At 36.4% G+C, this 9,446-nt stretch overlaps 1 protein-coding gene across 1 annotated transcript in view; it reads left to right on the top strand.

The window, feature by feature from the left end:
- The first annotated feature begins 5,120 nt into the window (after positions 1-5,120).
- Positions 5,121-9,446, top strand: part of HFM1 (helicase for meiosis 1) — a 46,656-nt gene continuing 42,330 nt past the window's right edge. Inside the window, exons 1-2 of the mRNA XM_051802040.1 lie at positions 5,121-5,164; positions 6,726-6,789. The gene's annotated coding sequence lies outside the window, so the exon portion shown is untranslated. The remainder of the gene's footprint in view (positions 5,165-6,725; positions 6,790-9,446) is intronic.

The following is a 9,446-nucleotide window of genomic DNA, read 5'->3' as shown; positions in this document are numbered from 1 at the left end:
CAGCACGGCAGCATCCCTGGTGGAGGTGTGCTGGGATCCTGGCGGGCTGAGGGAAGCGGTTTGGAGCCCCCAGGAGGCAGCAGTGCTGGGGCCCTCACACCAAAGCCGTCTGTCAAAGAGAAATTTTATACTGAAAGGAAAGCAAGACATATATCACTTAAGGCATCTAGCTTAAAATATTTAAAAGGAAGACAGAACTATGGTAAGGAGTGTTCTTTTAGAAAATTGCCTGTGGACTGTATTTTAATGTTCTGAAGCTGTTCCCTCGAGCTATTTTACACAATACCCAGTTTTCTTGAGTTTCAGAACTACTAATGATTCAATGGATACAGAATCACAGAAAGCTCCCGAAGTCATCTTATGCTCTCCTCCACTGCCTTGAAGTCCTATTTCCAGCTAGTGTTTCAGAACTATAGAGCATTGCAAAGGGGCAAAAATCTCTCTGGTGTTAACTGATACCTTCTTTGAAAGGAATTCATTTTAAACCAGAGAAATTGGATGTATATGATTGAAATATTTTGTTTCTTTTTCCTGAGAACTGGTAGATTACTAACGTAAAAGCTTGGTTTAATGCAGCAATTACAGTAATGAAACACAGCAATATTTGTGTTTAGTATCAGGGTTTTTTCCTCTCTTTTCCAATATTCCTGTAGATATTTCTTGTGGGTTTTGATGTTTAAAATAGCAGTTACTTGAAGTGTTGTGAATATAAATAGAAATTTGGTAAGTAGTAATCCCCTCTCCCCAGTTTAATATGACAATAGTGCTTTTTTAATCCTTTCCAAATATACAGTCAACAGTTCTTTGCATAACATAAAAATATAACCTAGAAATACAATTTTGTGCAAATTTCAATTATAAAGGGCTTAAGATGCATGCTACATAACGTCTAGCTATATAAATCATCAGGGGATAGTTGGCTCATTTTTATGACAATAACAAATAACATTGCAGAGATTTTCACTACTAAAACTGGGAAATATAATGCAAAAATATAACTGAAATTAAAAAAAAAAATCTGTACTTAAAAACCCCCACCATTTTAATGCCTTTTTCTACAAGGCTGTTCTTAATGAATTAGAAACTACTGAAATACTGTTGAAGCAAAACCACGTCCTGCTGGAATTTCACCATAATCAGAATGTGCCATTTGAGGATACCAACTTTGCCCAAAGATTTTATGGGAAGTCTTAAAACAATTGGATATTTTAAAAGGGAAGCAGTCTGAGGTATTACAATTTTACCAGGATAAAAACTCTATTTCCCAACCAGGTCTAGTGGAAATGCACTGTTTTAATTCCTGTGTCACATTAATGGTGGTCATGGTATTTCACTAGCTTTTACTTAGCTGTCGTCTGTGAGCAATGAAAGCTGTTCCCTTAGTCTGGAGAACAGACCTGACTTTATCCTACTCTACCACACTGTCTGAAATGGTCTTCAACAGAAAAATGGCAGTTTTAATCAATTAAAGCCCAGTGTTATTGTGTAAATTTCTCAAGCATCACCTTGAATGGGTACTAAATTGCCTGAGGATAAAGAAAAAACCAACCAAACTGCCCAACACTAGTATCCTATATTGTAAAATCTTATACTTCTACTGTGATGAGAGTGCCTGTGGGCTTCCCATAAATCAACAAAGGAATCACTAGTTACAACAATTAAAAATAAAGCTATGCTTTACTACCAGAGAAGTGAGGTGGTAGTTACCAGGAAATCAGTCTAAGTCCTTGTAATTCCTTGTATTTCCGTGACACATTGTACAATTATTTAATTGGCAGGAAAAGAATAATGGTTAAAATGCTTATTTCAGGCTGAATATGTAGCAGTGGTAGTCAAAAGGGGAGTTGTGCTGCTCTCTTGTTCCCTAAGATAATCCCTGTAGATCAGTTTTTTGCTCTTGGAGTGATAGGTACTAGTACATGTGTGTGCTCGTATTTCTAGGCTGGAAGCATACTTCATGCTCTCAGTGTCAGGTAGGAAGGACCAGGTGACAGCCAAGCTGTATTTTCAACTACTGAAATACACACAATGCACACCCATGAGCTAATGACAGAGCAGAAAGACTGTGACAGACAAATTCCCTTTAGTCTTTGGGAAACAGATGACAAGAAGCAGTAGCAAAGACCCTGATTTAAAAGCTTGGAATATATTTAGGGAAATAAGAATTTACTTTTGAAACATGAAATACCTGTAAGTAAATGTAACCAGATTTTTCTTTGGGAGCTAACCAAGGCAAGTGCTGCCAAAGTTGGGAAGTCACGATTTAGATGCCACTCCCAGAAGCCTCAGCCACTCTTGGAGCCCTTCCCTATTTTGCTGCTTCCCTTTCTTTGCTTTTTGTGAGTAAACCTCCTCTACTTTGCTGATGTCTGCTATTTTATTGCACGGTTGTTATTGTGGTGATAGATCTCAGCTCCATCGCTAGAACTGCTTTGTGTCTCTGCTCTCCTCTGCCATCTGGAAAGCAGTGTTTGGAGCTGCCTTGCAGAGCTCTATAAATATATGCTCTAAAACTGCATGGTTGTTGGGCTTATGTCTTAACACTTCAGTGCATTTCTCTTGCTCACATTCGATTTCTTTAATTACTATTATTTTTAATGAATACTGTAAGTTTATCTAAGTTAATTTTGAAGTTCTGTGGATCTATATTCTGTACCTTGTGCATGGGTGATTAAGATTCTTCCCCATAGGTCTATAGTAGCTGTGAGGAATAGCTTGGCACTGTGATTTATTTTTTTTTTTTAAGGGGAGATTTATCCTAACACTTTGTTTTTCCTGGTACTCCTGCTGTTGCTACTTCTATTGCCCAAGGAAATGTTTCTGCCTCAAATCCCTCTGCATCCACAGTCTATGTGCAGACTGTGAATATAGGCCAAAGGTCACACTTTGGAGAAAACAGAAGGGTGGAGAGAAAAGGAAAAGTTACAGCTCTCAAAAAGGGGGTGACTTGGTGAAATTTAATGGCTTTTTACATGAATGAGCTCATGTTAGGGATTCTTACATCCTCCTTTGTCATACCACTCTGACTCTGTAGAGGTGAAGCCAAAAGAAAATCAAGAGCTAAAACAAGGAGACAGGAAGTAGATTTCTTTTTGTATATATGTTTAATTAAAATACTGTCTGAATATCATGAGAATTTTATCAGCAGCTTCTCAAGAAAGAAAATAACACGTTTCATAAAGAAATATATTTTTTTCCACATAGAGTATTTTGTAGTCAGCTTATGAAGACCAAATGTTAAAGTTATTTGCCTAGATGTTGCAATTCCAGCATGTTTTACAGGGAAACAAGATGCTTAAATGAGTACAAAGAAGTGATGAATCCCACTAAGCACTTGAAACCCACACTTTGTAACATTTAGTGATGCTAGTAGAAACAGTTTAGCTTAGGCTGATCTTACTACTTTTTTGTAAGTTTGTATGATTTGCAGAAACCTTCTGTTAAGGAATGAGTTTTTAATCTTTAGTTTCTTTCATATTAAATTAAACAGTTTTAAAAGCTATATAAAATCCACTCCTTCAATTCAATATTATTAGAATTAACAAGTTACATTTTCCATTTTTAAATAGTGATTTGACCCTTTGGCTTTTCTTGCAAATGTGATACAAACATCACTGTTATCACTAGAAATACTTTGCTTCCTTATAGTGGGTTGGGTTTACTTAGTTGGGTTCCTTTGGATGAATTAAATATTTGGACAAGAGCACTCATGACTGTATTCTCTGGTAGCCAAGGGGAATGCAGTAATTTTGTTGGGGGGGGGGGTTTTCTCCCAATTCTCAGGTGTTTTTCCTGAGCCATACAGTCATGTTAGCACGTATGTGTTCTTTTTATGTAAGGTTTAATTGTACCATACCATTTTAAATGGTTTTACCCTGAAAATGCTGAGACAGGCTTGGCTCACAAAAACGAATAATTGAGTAATGGGACCTTTCACTCACGAGGTGGGAGATGTGGATTGAAATCATTTCATTAAAAGGGAAGGGATCTTCAGTGAATACTGTAACTGTAATGCTGTTTGGTAAAAGAGAAGGGAGAACTCTACCATACTTTGTAGTGATGTGCTAGACTCTAAGTTCCCAAGTTTTCCTCAGAATTACGTAGAAAGCCAGGGCTTTCAATTTTCCACAGAACATTCTAACAGAAAGCACATACACCACCTTACAGTAGAAGACACAGAAAACTGTCAGACCATCATGACACCCTGAGTTCTTCTGTAGGTAGAGTCCACTGATCATTTCATCTTTTCTTCATCTATTTAAATATATATGCCCTCTTCTGAATATCTTATCACAAAATTTACCAGTAAGTTTATATGGTCTGAATTAATACATGAAAGGGCTCGTTAGTGAATAGCTGGACTAAATATGCAAATTAAAAAGTTTTCTTCATGGCTTTATGTGAGGAGATGTTTTTAAAACTTTATCAATGTCAACGTGTCAGCCTGCATTTCTCTGTGAAATCTTGAAACTGCTCTTTCATCTATGTTGTAAACACATCAACAAGTATGTAGAATGTCTTGACTTTGAAATACTGTCACCTACTTTCTGTATCGTTGTCAGTAGTCAGCTTGTTATAAAAGTGTTTCATATCTAACTCTGTTTCTTTTGGTAGTATGTCAACACACTGCATTTTTCAACTGTGTTCTTTGCTGCCTCTTCCATTTTTATCAAAAATCCAGTGTGACAGAAGTTTTTCCTCTTTCTTTGCAACATGTTGATAGCTCAGGTTCTCCACTGTCACCAAAGCAGTTGTGCTACTTTGAGGATAAGTTGAGTCTATGTAAACCATCTTCAGCATTTTGTGCCAAAGTACAGTGGGATTTTTGTACTCAAATGTTTTTGTGATTGTGGGAAGTTCACAAGCTTTAGTCATCGCCTTTATTTCCTAGCTTGGAAGTTTCTCTGAATGTGTTCAATCTAATACAGTGCCTACTCCTGACATGCTCTGCAGTTTGGAGTCCACAGTTGACTTGGAACAAACCCACCTGGTGATGGACAATTTCTTAAATGTGAGTGTACTCAGGGTTTCTATTCTGCTGCTTCTCATGTAATGTTTTGGGGTTTGTTTTCAGAAGACATCATGTCAGGAAGCGGTACAATTGCTTCAAATGCCCCAACTGGAAGCTAAGCATCTGTACAAGTGACTACATGAAAGACTGAATGTAAGATACTTGCTACTTTCAAGTTTTGAATTATACTTGTTTCACAAGGATTTTCAGTCAAAAAATATGATAGCACTGGAATTTACAGAGGTACAAATTAGCTTGAATTGGAAAAAACATTCTATTCAAATGCCTTTGAGACTTGTGCAATAGAATGGAGGTCAGTGAACCCAAGAACTATGATGAAGTACTCAACAGATACCTTAATCATAGAACCATTTAGGTTGGAAAAGACCTTTAATATTATCAAGTCAACCATTAACCCAGCACTGCCAAGTCCACCACTGAACTATGTCCCTAAGAACCATGTTTACAGGTCTTTTAAATACCCCCATGGATGGTGACTCCACCCCTTCCCTGGGCAGCCTGTTCCAATGCCTGGGAACCCTTTCAGTGAAGAATATCCAATCTAAAGCTCCTCTGGCACACTTGAGGCCATTTCTTCTCATCCTGATATTAGATACTTGTATCATTCTTGTGTGTTGCATCTGCAACAGTACGGTTTCCCCCCACCTTTCAAGTCATGTTAAGTTACTAAAACGATATGGTCTGAGTGGTGCAAAACATAAACAGCTTTCTGGTATCTGATATGGAGACAAGAGGGTTGACTTATGTCCCTTCCATCATCTGCAAGGACATGTAATACTTCTGCACTTGTACTTACTGTTGTGTATTACCTGCACTGCAATAATATCCTAACACTGTCCTCGGAACTAGACCACACTTTGTTACAAGACACACAGCTTTGCACTCAACATTTTTCTGATGCATCAGTAAATATGTTATATTATCAAGCATCAAATTATTAAATTTAAAATCATAAGGCTCAAGGCAAATGTTCTTTATGATCATAAAAAGTTAAAATAAATAAGTACAGGAGAAAACAAACTTTGAGGAATGTATGCTTTCTACCTTACTGCAAGGAGAATAAACTTCATTTTTGAAGAAAGATCAGTGCATGAACTTGTTTCCTTCTCTATCAGTATAGATCACATTCTTGATAACTAACATATCATAAAGAAACATTTTCTAGTCATGGTATGTTTCAAAACCAGGTTGACATGAACCAGAGATCAAACAAAATCTGTATACACGGACCTACTTTGAAAAAGCTAAGGATCTGTAGGGTGTTCAGATCATATAGTCTGCAGAAATTTAATTGGCATATTGTTGCTGTTTAACTTAAAATGCACAGCATAGCTACAGTATGGAAGATTATTAAAAATAACTGAAAAGTAGGCTGTCATCCTAGAAAAGATTGTTTTAAATTAAGAGAATTATCTCTAGAATACATATGTGTCTTAATCCTCACTACATCAATCCATTAATCATAGTGGCTGGACCCCATGCACTTTGTATGTGTATCACACTGCTGCTTTAAATGCTGTTTATGTGGCTGAGTTGCTTTATTCCACCTTCATCAGTATAAGTTTAGTAATTAGGACCAACCAGGGAAGGAAGAAAACAAGTGAGGAAGATGAACTTTTTCTAGGAATCTTTTGATGAGCATTTCAAAGAGAACAGTAGCTAAAGTATTTGCTTTTTTTTTTTTTTTCTACAGAAAATGAAGTGGACACAAAGCCAAGAAAACAAATTTCTCTGGGAAGGAATCAGATATATAGATAGTAAGTGCTCATAGTGTAGTTGTTTTCTTACCTCTTGCCTACTCTTCAAAACATTGTTTGCCAAAATAACAAAACACATTTGAACAGCTATAAACTTTCTTGGAGAATAAAAATGCTATGTGTAAAACAAAATGTATTCTAAAAATTCATTCTCTATCATATCTGTATTTTCAAAACTCACAGATTTTCTTCTGTCCCTTGAATATGGACAAATACCTCAGTCATATTAAGGTTTCTGTATAAATAGCTTTTCCATGATGAGAAACATCCTTTTTCCTTAGAATTACAATTTGTGGCTTATTCTATGGACCTTGTCTTCCAATAAGTGTATCTTCTTTTCAGTTTACTGAGCAGCAGCAAGTTAGAAGGATTTCACTTACAAACCTAACTCAAAGTCAACTGGTCTGCAAGTATTACTCAGGAATATGTATAGAACTGATTATTTGGAAGATGAGCTCTTTGGATGTACACTTATTGAATGATTCAGAGTGATACATGAAGATTACTATGAGTAAATATTTTTAAAATTCCCAAAACTGTACACCAAATGAAGTTCATAAACAGTGTGTTCTCAATTATGGAATTATAGTTTCTAATCCAAAGAAAAAGAAATTTTGCTGGCAGGAAACATTGTCAAAGGGTATAAACCATCAGAGGATCTGGAATTCAGATGTTAGCTATTGTATAATAGTAAATACTGTTGAGTCATGATAATTTAGAGCAAAAAGTTAATAAAATAAGAGCATTTTGTTGAGATCTGACTTCAACAAAATAGCTCTAGCTTAAAAAGCATCCATTCCCTTCCTACCTTTAAAAAAGTACAACATTGGAACAGACAAGACGAAAATAACCAGGAATTTTCCAAAACAGTGGTTGCAGATATAACTTTCAGGCTTATTTGTCATCTCTACAAAAGCAGACTCCACAGATACTATCAATGAAACATTCTTTATGTTTCACTTTTAAGGGAAGCAGCAATGATTTGCCTCCTAGGAGATACACTCCAAAAGAGCAAATATCACCACAGCATTAATCTCACTTTCCTTCTGCATGTATGTCTCATTTTATCAGCTGAGCCTATGATTTAGATATGGGAACTGAAAAGTATTAGCTATCTGAACTGTAAAATCTATATTCAATATTACATTATCTCCTTTGTCTATGTGCAAAATTACTAGTGTATCTAAATAGCATATGACAAAATAAATGTTTGTACATGATAACATGTACATGTTTGTTCAGGGTGGAGTTGTAAATGTGGAATGTGCTTGTTTTGTTAATCTGAAGCACAACACTAATACTATACATAATGAAAATAGTCGTTGATGGTTAGTCTTTGCCTGAGGGGTTCAGGGGGAGGAGTTAATGTCTTAAAAGTGTAAAAAAAAATTTAAAAAAACCTGTATGGGTAAGAAATTTAAAAAGGAAACAAATGTAAAAAAAGTACAGAAAAGACCGCTTTTGCCACCTCACCATGAAAAAAGCAATAGTGATAAAAATATTTTAATTTAGTCACATAAAATTCAAAGTTCAAGAGCTAAACTTCCTGGAGAAGCATCTGTTGAGGGCACAGCAAGAGCAGGCTGCTGGCTCAGCCCTGGGGAGCAGTGCCTTGTATCAGCTCGGGGAGATCCCCTCCGGCGGACATGCAGAGCAGTATTGCCAGGTCCCAGCGGGAGCCGCGTTTAGCTCTCTTAAGACCTAATCTTGCAAACACTTATGCACGTGAGTAATTTCAGCTGCCACAAACTAAGTTATTCACCTGTTTAAAGTTTTTGCAAGGGTGGTGCAACATCCGGCCCACATTTGTAAATACTAGCCAACATGAAAATGGAAGAAACTTCCCTTTTCCTCATCCAGGCAACTTAAATTTTGCTGTATTTTTATTTGTATTTTATTTGACTGGAAAAGATTACAGATGCAAATATTTTTTTAATTCTCAAATCTTACAATTTCTCTAATAGATGAGTAATTGAAACCACCTTAAGCAACGGTAAAAATCATCCAGTTCAGGGGTTGCCTGTGACTTTAGACCTTTTAACATTTCAGAGTGATTTCTGCCATGAGGTAGGATGCTTTTTAGACCAATGGTTTTGTCATGCCTCTGAAACTGTGGATAAAGCCAAACGAAGCTGAGAGAAGACACCACTGATTGTCAGATCACTTATGTCCTCCTCCTTTTATGCATTTAATTTGTTTGTAGCTGATTTGTTCAATTTGTAAGTTCTGAGGAAACCTGAATCTTCTAACAGCTTTGTATTTAGCAAGTATGAGTATTATTCTGTTATCGTACGGATCACTGACCAATGTCTGGTGTTCATGATTTTCTAGTTGCATTGCTCCAGAACATGCAAGTTTATGACTTAGTATGTGATCTCCATGAGCTGGAAAGACTCAAAACATATGGCAGATCAGATGTTAGGCTTCGGGAAAATCAAAAATTAAACTGTCTCAGAGCAGTTGAGAGACTGCTTTGCTATATATTTTATGTGATTTGTGTGTGTGTTGAGGGAGATGTCACCTAGGGAAAGGAATCGAAGAAAAAATAGCTTTAAAAAATGAACTGTTTGTATTATGGCTTTAAACATTAAAGTCTGGTCAGCTAAAAGCAGATGTTGTGAACTAAGATGGAAACTTGCCTGAGGCCAGAATCGAAG

The sequence above is a fragment of the Manacus candei genome, unplaced genomic scaffold, assembly GCF_025592945.1.
Source record: "Manacus candei isolate 608988 ecotype Guabito, Panama unplaced genomic scaffold, ASM2559294v1 h1tg000005l, whole genome shotgun sequence".
Lineage (NCBI taxonomy): Eukaryota > Metazoa > Chordata > Aves > Passeriformes > Pipridae > Manacus > Manacus candei.
The sequence above is the reverse complement of the archived record's forward strand: the minus strand, read 5'-3'. Positions and strand labels throughout refer to the sequence as shown.